This window comes from Budorcas taxicolor, chromosome 9 (genome assembly GCF_023091745.1).
Source record: "Budorcas taxicolor isolate Tak-1 chromosome 9, Takin1.1, whole genome shotgun sequence".
In the NCBI taxonomy this organism is placed as follows: Eukaryota; Metazoa; Chordata; class Mammalia; order Artiodactyla; family Bovidae; genus Budorcas; species Budorcas taxicolor.
Genome location: NC_068918.1, coordinates 27,980,303 through 27,998,259, shown reverse-complemented (window position 1 = coordinate 27,998,259; position 17,957 = coordinate 27,980,303). Strand labels below are relative to the sequence as shown.

The following is a 17,957-nucleotide window of genomic DNA, read 5'->3' as shown; positions in this document are numbered from 1 at the left end:
TATCACTTCTGTGCTTTTGTTACATTATATAAGACTCTCTCTTACAGCGAGCTTGCTTTAGATCTCTGTACTTGGCTTTGAAGAAGGAAGTTGCTATGGGCTCTCTGCTTAGAGAAACTGAATTCAGTCAACAGCAGCACAAACAAGGAGTCACACACGTGTCTGGCTGACACCTTGGTTGCAGCCATATGGGACCCTGAGGGGAAGACTAGCTAAGCTGTGCCCAGGCTCCTGACCCAAAGGAATGATGAGATAATACATGTGTGTTGTTTGAAGCTGCTAAAGTTTGTAGGAGTTTTTTACACGGCCTAGAAAACTAATGCAGTCCACTTTGCTCCTTGTCTCTTATTGGCTCTACAAACCAGTGATTAGTTCTCCTGTCTTAGTGGTCATCATTCCAGAAGCCTAGGAGTCATTCTAGGCTTCTCCCCAGCCCTTATGCCCAGAATCTGGCATCTCCTCATTCTGTGCCTCCTGTGATCCTCCCTCCTACCCAGTTCTCCTCCTCCATGCTTTACACCCTCCAGAGCACTAAGATTTAGGCTACATGACCCATGTCTTTCCAAAGAACCAGTACTGAAAGAACCAGTACTTTATGAAGAACCAGTAAAGGTTCTTCAGGGCTGAAGGCTATGGGATGCTCACATGAGCTCCCTTTAAGAAAGAGGGAGGGAGGTGGCAGTACGGCCAAGAGCAGGGGGGTAAATAGACAGAATTGATGGGGTGCTGAGTTGAGGCAGCATGTGCCAGGGCCTCTTCTCAGACCTCAGTTAATTCCACCATCGCCCAGGGCATCAGTGGCCCAGAAATGACCTCACTGTACTTTCATGACTTCTTCTATTTCTCTCATCCTTTCCTGCCTGGACCAGATCTTCACTCTGATTTGGATCGTATTCTCCCTCAAATTTACTCTGTTTTGTTACTAGACTCACTCCTTAAAACCTAAATCTGTCTATCTCACAAGACTTTCACTGGTGTTCAAGATGAATTCAGACCCCTTGGCATAGCTCCCAAAGCCTTGCATAGTCTGGTTGGCCCTGCTGCCTCCCTGGATGTGTCTCCTATGTTCCTACCTCTCGCTCAGTGTTTCAGTGATATTGACAGTTTACAGTAAAGCTTCCAAGGCAAAGTGGTGCTATTTTCACCTCTACATTCCAGTTTAAGTTGCTCTCACTGTGAGGAATGCTTTCCTCCATCATTTCTTAAACTGATTTCACCTCATCCTTTTAGACTCTGTGGACATGCTGTAATCCCCCAGGAAGCCTTTTCTCACCTATTAAGGAGGATCATCCCAGGCCAGAATAGAGGCTTTGTGGGGATCCTGTTGGAAAAGCATCAGAACACTTGCAAATTGCTCACTTGGCCCAAGGGGACATCATGCTTTGGCTATCACCAAATCTTTACCATATTTAAATGTAATGTTAGAAAGCTCTAAACATGTTACATGGCTGTTGCAGTGATGGTGCAGTCTCTGCATTGCATATGTCTGCCTTTGGCTAAATGGGAGGAGAGTACAGAAAAGGCTTCTGTACTATAACAGTATTAAAACTACTATCTATGTGGGTAGATGTATGTTTTTACAATTTAATATAGAAATTTTGTTCCCCATGACAATGTTTTTCATGGTCAGTCTTCAGATGGTTTCTGGGATGACTGGAAAGGTCACAAGATGAGAAAGAATGAAAAGTAACTGGACATTTGAATAACTGGAGATGAGAATTATTACATTTTTGATGTCAGAAACATATTCAACATTTGTGGAACATGAAAGGAAATCTACTAGTTTTTAAAAACTGAGAGAAAAAAAGTCAACAAAATATGTTTAAGTACCCGAACTGGTCCAAGTAATTAGTAAAACAAAACAAAGGAAACAACTAACTTTATTCTTTAAGTTTGTGATTTTATTAGAAATACAGGTGCCACTAGGGGGCTCCCGAATATTCCAGAATTGTTGGAAGACCTGAGTATCACACCAGGGGTAATAGAATAATGAATAAAAATGCTCTGTAATTTAAAGTATATTCCTCAGTAACTTAACATTTGCATGTTTGTATAAAGCCTATAAAATCGAACTTTATTATTTTAAGGTATGCTAGAGTTAAGAATGTATTTATGATAAATAATTTAGAAATGCAAATGTAAGTATGCACCTGATAAGAGAAAGGCACAATGTGCTTCACTGAACTCAATTTCTTTGGTGTAATAAAAGGGGAAAAAAGAACTTCATTTAGTTTTCTGATTACTTTTCTTTCTGAGTAATACAAAGTGAAAATATTGAAAAAGTTTATCACCTGAATTATTCTCTCATATCAATAGATCATTATTTACTGATATGAAGCAAATATACCTCTGTAGATATAGACATATAGATTTATATGGAATTGGATATTAGATTGCTTAACTCTGTGCAACAGAATATACAAAAGTTGTGAATACTAATATATTACTTGTTAAAGAAATCTATGAAAGGCTTGGTCCTGTGTAGATATACTTAAGAGAAAAATATCTTTTATTATATATTAGAATATATTTGATTTATTGTTCTCAGGCATATAAAATGCCAAAATTATTTAAAAATTTCTCCACAGTAACATTAAATTATATTTACGATACAAAGCATTATTACTAGAAAAGGAAAAAGTAGATATTTAGCATCCTTTATATAGTATATTGGATTCATGTTTGTTTCCACGCAGTTTCAGATATGTTCCAAATATGAAGGATTGCATCACATTATTTCTTATTTGTTTCTACCCTCATCAAATGTAGCATGAATATCTGAAAATTCCACATAGAACTATCCTTGAAGTGTATTTTGTGCTCTGGAAAATATCCTTTGAAGTAATCGGGAGTGTTTTATGGGTTAGTAAGTGTCGGAGATGGAAAAGAGGAGAAAAATTATCCCTAGCTTCCCTTCCTTTTTCTTTTTATCACAGTATACATTCTCATTCTTATCTGTTTCCCATTTCAGGCTTTTAATTCTTCACTAAGATTTGAAATACAGATTGTAAACGAACTTCATCTCCAATGAACAAAAAAGAAAAGCAGCAACAAAATTTTGTGGGCTGTCAAGTAATTCATTCTTATTTTTAGGTTTATACATGTGCATTTTTTCTATTTCTTTCCTCCAAACAAAGGACACGTGCATAACTTCTGTACAACATTTACTTGTCTGCCACTTTTGCTAGTCTAGAAAAAAACAAGACAGGCTGTGAAAGGAAAGGACGGAATTAAATACTAACATATACTTTCTGTCTCAGATTTTTACTAAGCAAGTGAAGAGCATACTAAAATACTCAAGGTATAGATAAAGTTACTATAATCTTAACCTGGAAGGTTTGGGTTGTGACAATTCTTGCACTAAAATTTTTTCCTCGAAACTTCACCACCACACAAAACTCTACAATTTGATAACTTAAGTCAAAAATCAGATCAATTAATTTGTTAAATGCATACCTTTAGACACATATTTGAAAATTCTGGGTGACTGCTAAATCAGGAAACATAAGCAAATGCCTAGTGATTTGTTGTTATTATATTATATATCGATTATAACTTAATATTATCCATGTTTCCAGACTTTATGGCTACTCTCAAATCATTTCATTTCATTGTCTTAAGTATATATATTTGAAAATGATATTTATATGCCTGAGCATGAGAGAAATGCCTCTAGGAATTACTTAATGAATGTATATATTAAGCAGCTGAATAAGCCATGAGAAGAAAAGAGAAGCATTTTTCATTCTGAGTAATATTTTCTGAGTTGATTTGAGCTTATCCTAGAATAAATAACTGTGTAAATTCATTGGGGGCTGTGAATTTTTCTGATTTCAGAGTGAAAAGTGGCTAAGTAATTCAATGCCATAGGTCTGGCTAACTCATCTTTCATTTAAATATATATATATATTTAATATATATTTGCATTCACACATGCATCTAGGCATCCCTGATAGCTCAGGTGGTAAAGAATCCACCTGCATTGTGGGAGACCTGGGTTTGATCCCTGGGTTGGAACGATCCCCTGGAGAAGGAAAAGGCTACCCACTCCAGTATTCTGGCCTGGAGAATTCCATGGACTGTATAGTTTATGGGGTTGTGAAAAGTTGGACACGACTGAGCAACTTTCACTTTTACATGCATCCGTGTATATTTATGTATATATGTGTATTTATAGATTTTTTCCCCTTAAACTGTCATGCATTGCTGATAACACAATGAACTATAATGCATGATCTCTGACTTTTTTAAACTTACTATCCTGTTGGAGATACTTAATCAACATGTATCCTAAGAAACAATACAAGCCAACAATACAAGGAATGGCAGTTGGCAGAACAGTCAAGAGCTGGTCTAGAACCATCATAGGCGAACATCTCTGGGTCTGCACTGGTTTCCCCAGCTGCAAGAAGGGTTGCTCTTGTAACCTCCTCAGGGAAACTCTGGAGGATCAGCCATAAGCTTAGTTTGTTAGTCAAACTACAGCTCCAGCAAGTCATACCTGTTTTGAGAGCTATAGATCAGCTTTTGCTATATATTCCTAAAATTTAATGCAGTATAGAATTATCTCATAATTATTTCCATTTCCTTAAGGTATATTTCAGATCATTGTTTTCTTATTTAATCTCAAGGGCAAAGTGTATAGATCATAAAATCTAGAATATCTCAAAGGTCATTGAGTAATCAACAAAAAGCTAATCAACTTGAAATGTAGAGTTTTTATCATGTGCCTGTGGCTGACGCCAACGAATCAAGCTAAGTGCATTTAGCTCTCTAAACTACCATGGAGGGAATGACCCTTTCCCTTATCAGTTTATTAGGGATTTCTCTAATCCCAATAGTTGATTCCAAATAATCCACCTATATTGGCAGGTGACGACCTCTCTCCTTTTCCATACTAATTTTCCATTCTAATTGTCCAATATTAAAGTCCACCCCTTGTTCCAGCTGAATCATGAAGTGCAGCCTTACTTAGGCAGCTGAAAACCCCAGATTTGACCCAAAGCTTCATGATTGCTCTGACTGTTGGCCTTTTCTTAAATTGTTCATCAATATTTACAAGCACTCTGGCCTACGAATAAAGCACAACTCAGAAAATTACTTCTAAGATGGGAAAATGCGGCTAGTCTCCTACAGGCTGAAGAAGAAAGGCCCCAACTTTGTGGTTTATATTCTAATATATTTCACCTCTATCTTACATTATGGTTATCTTTGAATAGGATTTTCTAAAAATAAACATCTTTCTGAAATAATTTTCCTGGAACACATGGGCTGGAAATTTCTAGCCTGTTTGTATGTATGTGTTGTGACCCATATACAGCAGGCCAGTTGGTAGGTAGGTGGCATGGATCTACTTCTTGCCACATACAAATCCCTCTTAAACTTAATATTCTTTTTCATTTTATTGCTGGATATAGAGACTCTGAGCCATTTTTTTCCCCAGCAGAGATTGCAGATGATGGACTAGCATCCTACCACACCTCAGTTAAAGAGGAAAATTTGATGTCTGGACATGTGTAGTCTTGTGGAAAGGAACCTTATTTCACTCATAGACAAGAGCAGTAGTATGGCTAGCAGTATTTCCCCAGAGATGGTCTGACTTAAAAAAAATCAATATCAACTCTTGACACATTTTCATTTACATCAACGCATGGCTTTCAGTCAGGGCACAAATCAATAGGCAGCTTTTAACACTGCCCAACTCTTTATTCCTATCAGGCTCAGGCAGGCCATTTGCTGTTAACATACCATGTTTCTTGGGGAGGAAGTTTAACTGTTTTTCCCGTGACTAATCACAACAGCCTAAACTGTAGCATTAATCACATGACACTTCTTCATCACCGCTTACGGCCAATTGACTTTTTACTTAGTGAGAGCGTTTGAAGAAGGCGACAGTTGTTCTAAGGGGGTCAAGAGTCAATGGCAAAAAGAAATATTTAGTTTCAAAACATATACAGTGTATGATTCTAAAGTTGACATCATGCCAGTGAGTCATTACAGGCCTTATCACTTTGTAGGTAAGGTCTCCCAGACAAGATGGAGAATAAGATTTGTTAAATTTAAAGTGCTAGCTAAGAGTCACAGCACTTGGATTGAAAACAGTTAATCTGTGCCTTTCTATAAACAAAATCACATTCATGGTTACTGCTGCTGCTAAGTCACTTCAGTTGTGTGACCCCATAGACAGCAGCCCACGAGGCTCCCCCATCCCTGGGGTTCTCCAGGAAAGAACACTGGAGTGGGTTGCCATTTCCTTCTCCAATGCATGAAAGTGAAAAGGGAAAGTGAAGTCGCTCAGTCGTGTCCGACTCTTAGCCACCCCATGGACTGCAGCCCACCAGGCTCTTCCGTCCATGGGATTTTCCAGGCAAGAGTACTGGAGTGGATTGCCATTGCCTTCTAGCAACTGGCAAAAAGTGTTTTCTCTAAGTTTTGAAAGTGAATTCTTTTTCTTTCTTTTCTTTAAGCTGTCATGAAAATTCAGTAAGGTCTGGTGCCATGTGAGACTGGCAACCTTTGCAGCATTTTGTAGTCTCAATTAACTGTAATGTTTACTTCCTTTACTGCGGTTATTCAGATTTCTAAATAATGATCAAATTCTTATATTATTTAGAAACCACAAAGAGGTTACTAAGCTGAATAAACAGAGATTTACAAAAGTTGACAACTTACTTATTTAGGGCAATTCCAAAGCACAAAAGTAACATTTTAAAAATACATGGAAAGCTAACCTCCTATATTATATTGCATTATGTTTTATCTTATCTACAAATAGCAAGATTATCTTTTAAGAGCAGTGCCCCCTGGGACACTAGTCTCCTCAGTTACTCCCTAAGAAAAAGATTATGTGGTAAAATCAACTTGAAGAATGATGCACATGGAGTGCCCATTTTGGTGATTTTCAGTGTCTCTGGGTGTGTCAAAGGCTACAAAAATAACATCAGTAAAAAAGACTATGTATTTACTATAGCATCTCCTCCTCTGCCTAATCATTCTGGTGTATGTCCTTGAACTCCTGACTTAGGAATAGTTGCATACAGTCCATTCTACCTTAGGACTTTGGCATTCCGGAACATAGACTGGTTCTAGAATCTCTACTTTCAGTGCTGAAATGGGAGCAAATCTGTAGGTCTGGAGGCTCCTGTTGCTGTTCATCTTCCCATCACCAACCTTCAGAGCAAGAGGAGAGTGGTATTCCAGACGTTTTGGACATGACCATGATAGGTCCCATCTGCCTTAGGTGCCTAGGAAGAATCTTGCAGTGATGGAGGAGGGGGCAGACCTGGGAAACTTGAAAAGTGGTAATAAACCTTGATGGCAGTAATAATACCCTAGGAAGCAAGAGTGAGGCACTCTGGTCTGAAGGGATTTACATGGTCTTTGTTTCTCCTTTTAGAATGCTCAACTTATTGGATTGAATGCTTGTGCTAAAAAGTCACACAATATAGCCTTGTTTCAAACTCTGTCATTAAAATTACATCATAAATGCCAACATGTCAAACTACAGCTATGACTGTATAAGAAATTTAAAATCTGGCTTCACAAACATGCATTTCAGAAAAGCCCCCCTTTCTGAACTGCAGCATGTGCCAGTGTGTATTTGCCCTGGTAAACAGAAGTTGGTGGACCAAGACAGGTTTTTGAAGCCTCTAATGCACATTTTTCTTGGGACTCCATAGTTCCAGATGACTTTAGTTATTGTAAAGGCATTTCATAATAAAATTCCATGTCATCTAAAGGTAAAAAGCAGTAGTGCACATTTTGGGAAAAGAGTAATTATATCTGAAAAAGGATAAAATAATTTCCAAAACCTTTGATGTTTTCCATTTCTGACTCTGTTCAGTTTCAACTACTTGCCTGAATTTTAAGGCACTCTTCTTTAGCAGTATTTACTGAAGCATGATACAGAGAACTTTAAAGAATTTTAATAAGTATACATTTAACATGTATTGCAATTATATAAGAATCACTTCAGCCTCTGATTTTATGAATATTACTTTTGGGATGAGATTTCAGTACTCACAAAAAAAAATGTGAGCTAATTTATTGAAAAAATATTAAGTAAATAATAGTATAGGTGGTAGGATAGGGGAAAACTTACGGAAACTGACTACAAATGGTTGAACTTTGAGAACCACAGCTCTTAAGAGTTCAGCTGACTTTGGAAAACAGTCGGCAATTCCTTACTTGTTGATTGACTATATTCGTAGCATCTTATCTACTGCTCTAATTTTCAAAGCACTCCTACATATTGTATCTCATTTGACACTTAAAATGATCCTGAGATCCAAAAGGGAAAAGTATTGGCTTTCATTTTGAAAGTGTTTAAACCACAGGGATTTTTATAAGCTATAAAAATCCTATGACACACAAGTGACAGAGCTTGGAATTGAACTCATTTCCTCTGCTACCTAGACTGTGTGGTGTAGATAAAAATACCAACAGCTAAGGGACTATGTGCATTCAGATTTCCCAAGAGACCTTGCACACCTGTTGACTAATTATAGGTTAAAGTTGTATTTCCAGAGAGACAAAACCACGTCCACCGTCTCGTTTTCGAAGAATCAGTATGTGTTTACATCAGTGGTGCTTTGTACCCCTGTTCAGGCCCCCAGCAGCCATCTCGCTCTTTGTATTTTTTTCAAATCTATTCAGTTTCGAGGTTTTCCAGGACCAGCCCTAGTTTCCTAGACTCTCTTGGACCTTGCAGAATCCTACACTTAACATCATCCCAAAAACTGTTTTTGGCACCACGTGGGCATAGCTGATTTTATTCTGGCACTTCACTAGGTTTTGTCCAGCTATCTGTTAGGCATCAAATATGCAGGGGCTGGTCTTGAAAAGTTAATGCAGCTTCCTGAAGGCTGATCTGATTTTTTTTTTTTTTTTTACTTCTCCTAGGAAAGTTTTAAATAACTAGTATATGGGACAAAGCACACAGGAAAAGAAGAATACCTTTGGTCCAGGTTACCCAAGGACTAAGTGTATGTCACAAGACTCCTTCTTGTGGCTTGAATATCATGCTCCTCAATTCAGGCTTAATTAAAACTTCAGTTTTAGACACCCTTTATCCATTCACTTAAAACCTGGATAGATTTTGGAGCAAGTACTTGTGCTCAGGAATACCTCTTATCTTTGCATTTCCTAAGAGCACTTTCAAAGCTCTGTGGAAAAAGGAAAAAAAAAAAAAGATTGTGATGATGACCTGGTGAATTTTTTTTGTGGCCTCAGTGAAGAATCAACCACTCTCATAGCTCATTCTGTGGCTTGTTATGTTGAGGCCAATGATTTTGATTTTGAGGTCAACAAAATAATTACGAATGAAAACTTTTACTTAGCAAAGGGGAAAAGACATTAGGAAAAAGAGAGCAGACACCCAAATGTCAATGGATAGCTTTCGGAGAGTTGACAGAGCCACAAAATTTCTCAAATGTCTTCCTAAATTTTAAGCCAAATAAATTTTAGTAAACTTTTAACTAAAGCTTGTCTTAGATAGTACCCTACTTTAGGCTAGTTACCACATAGTAGAGTTGCACTGTTTGGCACTGTAAAGTATGACTTTTAACCTCCTTGAGGGATTCATAATTAGGCCATTTGTTCTGTTGTTATAGCATCATTTTCCTATGTGATCTGAACAAAATTTATACTGGCTGTATTTTTGCTATTATGATATAATATTGCTTATATTTTTTACTCATATTCATTCAATCAGGAAATGGAACCACAGTAACATAATACCCCTGTGGAGAAATATTACTGTCAGCTTCGAAACAATTTTCAAGATTTAAATTTGGTGAAGAGCGTGGACTCATTGGTTTGATCATTATTGTTCTGATTTTGCTTAGGATGAACTCTGTACATTTGCTATAATCAGTAGCTGATCAGCTTTTGACACGAACAGCTCAGGCAGTTTGCTATGTCAACAAATGTTTCTACACAATATAGCACACATCTCTTTCATTATCTGGACACATTCCATGCAAAACAAGTAGAATATTTTGATGAAATACTCCTTTTTGTCACACAAAACTATATTAGTGAGGTCAAATTAACAGTGCATGGAAGATACAGTTGCATGAAATAGGTTGCACACACGTTCTTTTACAACGGACTTGACTCCTTCTGACATTAGTAAAATTTACATTGATTAACCAGTAAGCTGTAATGTTGCTTTCGATCCAAACAGAATGAATCAATTTTACTTAACACTAAATTTTCTTGACTTTGGGGTGTTTAGGCTAAGTAGATATTACATTGCTTGTGGGAAAACACTACACTTGTAATTAAGCTAAGGAGATAATTTCAAGAAAAGATGAAAATAGGGCAAAGTTTTAAGGATAATGGGATTCTCAGAAATGCAAGAACTCTCCCTACTTGAATGAAACAAATTACATTATCATTCATCATACGACTAATCTAAGAGTAGCCGTCTCTCTGTTAAAACAGACCTATCGAATAAAATGATAAAATACCATCATTTAGTACAGGGATAACAAATTAAGAACTGCTGTTAAGAACTCTGTATTGAGCTAGCATTCCTTAAATTCACTTTCAACTGAATAAACAACAAAAACAAAAAGACTTAAATGAAAAACATGTACTCCTCGCTACTCATTATATGTTGTATTCGTATTTTCTATAAATAATAGTACAGAGTAAAACTAACATATTAGATAGATATCCGTACTTTCTAACATATCATCTAGAACTCCCTCTTGTATGCAGTACATAAAAGTGATGTCCTGGGGTTTCCCTGGTGGGCCAGTGGTGAAGACTTTGTGTACTCACTGCAGGGGGCACAGGTTGGATCCCTGGTCAGGAACTAGGATCTTGCCTGGCACATGGCATGCCCCTCCTCCAAAGAATAAATAAATAAAAAGTATTAAAAATGATGTCCTGATTTGTGATGGCTACAGATAAAATGACTGCTCAGAAGTGGTGTCCAATTAATACAGGAGACTACTCAAGATGGAGTTAAAATTTCTCTTTTGACAAAAATTCCTTGCTAGTTAGACTTGCAGTTTATGCCTGAATACAACTGAAGCCTATAGAAGAATTCAGTTGTTCATGGTAATTATGAAATGTCAAATACAATGTAAAAATTGTAAATCAAGATAAGGTTCTGATAAGCTATACAATCATTTAGTTCTAGAAAATAATGAGGAAAAACTACTTAACATTATTTTTGTTGGAGAAAATTTACCAAGTAAGATATAAATTCTTTAAGGTTGTTATGTGTTTTACCAAATCTTAGTCTCTGTCGTGTTAAAATAAGAAGACCAGCAGATGGCATATTAAAAATAATTCCATTAAATACATCCTAGAAATTGCACAAAAAGACTTGTAGTAGAAATTATATTGAGAGGTAATGAGAAGCAAACATAGATTATAATCTTCCCTAATGCTCAAATTACTGACTAAAACTGAGTAATGAATTAAGAAGGAAATTTTATATTTTCCTAGTTTTTTTTTCTTCCCATGAATTTCAATTCCTGCCTTTTTGAGAAGAAAAATGGAAAAACATTTAAAAAATGCATCACAACCAAATGAGGTTTATCCCAAGAATTATAGATTGGCTTAACATTTGAAAATCAAATAATATAACTACATATTAATAGCACTGAAACATGTATAATATCATATAAGAAACGAATTGCCAGTCTAGGTTCGATGCAGGATACAGGATGCTTGGGGCTGGTGCACTGGGATGACCCAGAGGGATGATATGGGGAGGGAGAAGGGAGGGGGGTTCAGGATTGTGAACACGTGTACTCCTGTGGCGGATTCATGTTGATGTATGGCAAAACCAATACAGTATTGTAAAGTAAAATAAAGTAAAAAAAAAAGAAAACACATATGATTATCTCAGTAGATGCTATAAAGGCATTTGAAAAACTCCAATGTCTGTTTCTGATGAAAACTCTCAGCAAATAAGGAATTGAAGGGAATTTTCTCAACCTGATAAAGTTTATCCATGAACAAGCTTCAGCTAACATTATTCTTTATGATGAAATATTTAATGCTTTCTCCTTACCCCCAAATCAAGAACGAGACAAGGATGTCTATCCTCACCATTTCTATTCATCACTGTACAGGAATCCGGCCATTCCAATTAGGCAAGAAAAGAAGAGACAGATTGAAAAGGTTGACGTTAAAGCTGTCTTTTCTCACAGATGACATGATTATCTGTAGAGGAAGATTGCTGGAATTTATAAAAAGGCTACTAGAATAAGTGAATTTAGGTTGCAGAACACAAGTTTAACTTATAAAAATCCACTGTATTTCTTTATACTGGCAATGATTAATAAAAAATTCAATGCCATTACAATACCAAACTCATGGAATATTTAGAAAATAAACCTGACAAAAGATATGCAAACCTGTACACCAAAATTATAATGCTGAAGAAAATTAAAGAGGACTCAACAACAAATGGGGAGGTATATCTTGACCATGGTGGAAAACCCCATATTGTGAAGCTTCCAATTCTCCTTAAATTGATTTATGAATTCAACCTAATCCCAATAAAAATCTCAGTATGCTTCTTTTTGGGTAAAAATTTCCAAGGGAATTCTAAAATTCATACCCAAACTCACAATGCCTACAGTAACCAAAGCAAATATGAAAAATAAGAACCAAGTTGGAGGACTAATATTACCTGATTTCAAGGTTCATCCTAGGTCTATGTTGCATTGGTATAAGGATGGGCAAATAGAGCAATAGAACAGAAGAGTCCAGAAATAAACCCACATGTATATGGACAACTGCTTTTTGACAAAGGTACAAAGCAATTTACTGGACAAAATAATCATTTTTTCAGTAAGTAAAAAAAAATCATTTTTTCAGCTGGAACAACTGGATATATATATTTAAAAAAGAACTTGGCTCCATATCTTGTACCATATATAAATATTAATTTCAAATGGATCTCAGACCTAATGTACAAACTAAAATTACAAAATTTACAGAAGAAAACATATGAGAAAATCTTTGGGTTCCTATACAGAATTCTAGAAAATGAATTCTAATCTATAGTGACAGAAAGCAGATCAGCATTTGCCTGGGTTGAAGGAAGAGTAGTGAAATGGAGTGGTTAGGATAATAGACATATAGATATACAGGAAGGTATAGATAGAAAGTGAGATAGACTGATACTCAGTCTGGGTCTAATCAAGAGAAGGAAAGAACACAGTAATTCAAACAGAAAGTTTAATGCACAGAATTATTAATTATACCAGGAGAGGTTAATGAGGACTCTATAGCAATAGCAACATAGAAGCAGCTATCTATATCTGCTTCTCTAACTCTTGGCTAAGATCAAGTGCATATCACTCCAAATGCTGAGATAGAGCATCTGAGTAAAGGCCCACTGCCACCTCCCCTCCTCCAGGTTGAGACATGGACCTTCTTGGAAAGGGTGCAGGTTTGGTTCACTGGATAACAAAGCAAGTTGCTGTAGTGTAGTGCTGGTGCAACTTGCCAGAGATCCATCGTGTACAGTGCCAGGGGAATCTCTTCCCCAGAAATGTCTCACTGCAGGACTCAGCTATGAAAGTGCCTGAGGGAGCACTGGGGGAAGCTTCTGGCCACAGGGGCTGCTAGGCACTGTGGAGGCCTGGCCTTGCACGTGCTGTGGAAGCCTGCCCACAGCATGCAACAGAACACAGAAGCAAACCCTTTTCCTCCTGTGACACCTCTCCAGCGTCCTCTACTGACATGTTCATTTTCATCTAGCAAGCAATGCATTTGCAGCTGAGAGGTAACTGGTGCAAGGGGTTTACAAAGACACATGAGGAGATATATATATATATATATATATATTTTTTTTTTTTTTTGAAGGGGTGCATGCTGGGTATATTCACTTTCTTGACTGTGATGTTGTTGTTATTTTAGTAGCTAAGTCCTCTCTGACTCTTTGGTGATCCCATAGACTGCACCCCATCAGGGTCCTCTGTCCATGGGATTTCCCAGGCAAGAATACTGGAGTGGGTTGCCATTCCCTTCTTCAAGGGATCTTCCCGACCCAGGGGTCAAACTCGGGTCTCCTGCATTGGTAGGCGGATTCTTTACTGCTGAGCTACCAGGGAAGCCCCTTCACAGGTACAGACATACATTGAAGTATCTAATTGTACACTTAAAATATGTGCAGTTTCAGTTCAGTTCAGTCGCTCAGTTGTGTCAGACTCTTTGCGACCCCATGAATCGCACACACCAGGCCTCCCTGCCCATCACCAACTCCCGGAGTTCACTCAAACTCATGTCCATCGAGTCGGTGATGCCATCCAGCCATCTCATCCTCTGTCGTCCCCTTCTCCTCCTGCCCCCAATCCCTCCCAACATGAGGGTCTTTTCCAATGAGTCAACTCTTCGCATGAGGTGGCCAAAGTACTGGAGTTTCAGCTTTAGCATCAGTCCTTCCAATGAACACCCAGGACTGATCTCCTTTAGGATGGACTGGTTGGATCTCCTTGCAGTCCAAGGGACTCTCAAGAGTCTTCTCCAACACCACAGTTCAAAAGCATCAATTCTTCAGTGCTCAGCTTTCTTCACAGTCCAACTCTCACATCCATACATGACCACTGGAAAAACCATAGCCTTGACTAGATGGACCTTTGTTGGCAAAGTAATGTCTCTGCTTTTGAATATGCTATCTAGGTTGGTCATAACTTTCCTTCCAAGGAGTAAGTGTCTTTTAATTTCATGGCTGCAATCACCATCTGCAGTGATTCTGGAGCCCAAAAAATAAAGTCTGACACTGTTTCCACTGTTTCCCCATCTATTTCCCATGAAATGATGGGACCAGATGCCATGATCTTCGTTTTCTGAATGTTGAGCTTTAAGCCAACTTTTTCACTCTCCACTTTCACTTTCATCAAGAGGCTTTTGAGTTCCTCTTCACTTTCTGCTATAAGGGTGGTGTCATCTGCATATCTGAGGTTATTGATATTTCTCCCGGCAATCTTGATTCCAGCTTGTGCTTCTTCCAGTCCAGTGTTTCTCATGATGTACTCTGCATAGAAGTTAAATAAGCAGAGTGACAATATACAGCCTTCATGTACTCCTTTTCCTATTTGGAACCAGTCTGTTGTTCCATGTCCAGTTCTAACTGTTGCTTCCTGACCTGCATACAGATTTCTCAGGAGGCAGGTCAGGTGGTCTGGTATTCCCATCTCTTTCAGAATTTTCCACAGTTTCTTGTGATCCACACAGTCAAAGGCTTTGGCATAGTCAAGAAAGCAGAAATAGATGTTTTTCTGGAACATGTGCAGTTTATTATATGTCAATCATATTTTATTAAAGCTCCTAAGCATGTATACAGTATTCCTGTACTTGTCTCCTAAGGGAACTGATCCTTTTATCTATTAGATGTTTAAGTGGAAGATGTCTGTCTGTCTGTACGTATATGTTACTTTTTCATACCAAGAGATGAAATTGCTGATCCCTAAGGTTCCTTGTTTTACTCAGTGTGGAATCCTGTAGAGGCTCTACCTATAGATCCACTCTGACTCCTGTTCAGGAGCCAGTTTTGATGGAGGAAGCTCACCTCCACCTGCCTATCTAGGGGAACCAGGGATTAAATGTATGTGTGTATGTTAGTTGCTCAGTTGTGTTCGATTCTTTGCAACCCCTTGGATTGAAGCCCACCAGGCTCATCTGTCCTTGGAATTCTCCAGGCAAGAATACTGGAGTGGGTAGCTATTCCCTTCTCCAGGGGATCTTTCTGACCCAGGGATCAAACCCAGGTCTCCCACATTGCAAGGCAGATTTTTTACCATCTGAGCCATGAGGGAAGCCCAGGGATTAAATAGACTTCCCTGGAAAAAATCCAGGGCCAGCCTTAATCGAGACTTGGTTCAAATGGGCATCAACTCTCCCACTGTGGTATACCTGTCTTCCCCTCCCTTGTCATCCAGGTATTGATTCCTGGTTTTACTGGATATCTCTGGACCTTGTAGCTCCCTTCTCTCTTAGAAAAGCATCCATGGCTGCTGCTGATTCAGTGATTTTGATAATACATTGGCTTAGAGCCGCGTGTGCTGCCTTTGCAGTCTTAGACAGTACTGACTGCCCTTCCTCTCACGCCCAGTCTCTTGTACATTAAAGAGCAATCTGGCATTAACTTAAGTGTACTTAGTGACTACTGTGTACAGGTTTTCTGTTAGTTATTAAGGCTACAACAGTGAACAATTCATAGTCAGTATTCTAAGCCCTCATGATGTTTACATTTTAGTAGGAATTATAGAAAGCATAAACAAAAATTTCTCTCAACACGCCATGTCTTTCATCATGCCAGAATTATTATCAGCTTCTTGAGAGCAGGGACTTGGAAACAGTGAGCTATACTGATTCTGTTTACATGAGTACCCATACACATATAGAACATTTACCCTGTTACATGGTGACCTCTTGCTAGATGAGAGCTTGTTGGAGAGCTGGGATGTTTTTCCACTACTTTAATATGTCTAAAAGTAAATACAATTGTTTATGAAACCTGAAACTGTGGCCTAGAGTCTATACATTGCTTTTTCCCCTGCCCTGTCACCAGACATCACTAAATGAATCTCAAGCTGGCAGGTGGACTGGCTGAGACAGGGTGGGAATTGAGGCACACATCAGTTATTCACTGAATCAATAAACAGGCTTTTGAGCCTGACTCTGTGCCCAGGGCCAGGATGGTTTTGTAGTATTTAATTTGTCCTTATGGACGTTAAATTGTAAAATGTTAAGACTAGCCAACAGAGACAATTTGGCTTGGGAACAGTGGTACTAACCCCAGGCCAAAGGGAAGCCAGAAATGAGCAGAGTGGGGGTCTTGGGGTCAAACAAATCTCTATGGAAAAAGCTGGGCTTCACAGGATGTTCAGAAAATTGTAAAGCTGCAGGAAGCAGGAAGGGTGCATATGAGAGAATGAAAAAAGGGCATGTGGTAGGATGAGACGTGAGCCTATTAGAAGTGTCGTGAAAATAATCACATTAAAAAAAAACCTGAAACGTGTATTTGTATATTCCATAATGTACTGGTATCTGTGGTTTTAGTAATGTATTTTAAAGATGCATGATGTTTACTAGTTTCTAACTAGTTAAACAGTCAAAACCTTGCTTCTAAACTCTCTCCAAAGGCACAAGGCAAGTCTTTTTTTCTAATAATATGCTTGCAGTAATTACATTTAATTAATTATTGACCTCAGAACACATAATGTACCATTCCATTTATTCTCTAATTTTATCCAGTAGATCTCATCCAACTCATATTCACCCTCCAATTACAGAGAACTTGCAGACCTGGCCTCTTGTTTTCACTAAGCTGTCATTTTATAATGCTTTAGAAAAAAATTAGATGCACAGACCTGGAAGAAAACAATGATAATTTAATAATGCGACATGGAAGCTGTGCACTCCTCAGACAATTTTGTATTGATTTCGATAGAGCAGAACTAATTCAATGCTTTCTGGGCAAAGTACACTAGAGAGAATCTTTCAGTGAATGCTGCAACGAGATGACCCATATTTGTATTGCAAAATAAAGCATGAAACAGTTTTAAGTTTGAAATAGAAATATCCTTAGCAAATTAGGTACAAAATGTTCCCTAGGTACCATAGAAGTCATCCCAAATAACACTGCCAACTTTAGTGGGAGCAGTTAAACATAATTTTCTAAGTCATTTACTAGCCCCTGAATAGACTGGATATCCTCCCCACACAGAACATATGTCTTCTGGGTCCTGATTCCCTGGGTGATAGAAATCCATGTCCATGCACTTCTCTCCTCACCCCCACCCAGCTCAGGCTGGAGGAAGGCCTTCCTTCAGACAGGTCGAGGGACCAGGGACAGAATGGCAAACTTTTCAAAATGGATACACTGCAATGATTCTTAAAAAAAAAAAAAAAAAGATCCTGGAACCATACTATCTCTGTGAGGTCAACAGTATGCATCTGACTTACTTTGGAGGAAAATG

At 38.0% G+C, this 17,957-nt stretch overlaps 1 protein-coding gene across 5 annotated transcripts in view; it reads right to left on the bottom strand.

Annotated features, from left to right (window-relative positions):
- Nucleotides 1-17,957, bottom strand: part of HS3ST5 (heparan sulfate-glucosamine 3-sulfotransferase 5) — a 180,821-nt gene that overhangs the window by 32,959 nt on the left and 129,905 nt on the right. Inside the window, exon 3 of one of the 5 annotated variants that reach the window (XR_008199916.1) lies at nucleotides 12,102-12,186. The exons of the other annotated variants lie outside the window; for them this stretch is intronic. The gene's annotated coding sequence lies outside the window, so the exon portion shown is untranslated. Of the gene's footprint in view, nucleotides 1-12,101; nucleotides 12,187-17,957 lie in introns of those variants that run through there. 5 annotated transcript variants of the gene reach the window in all.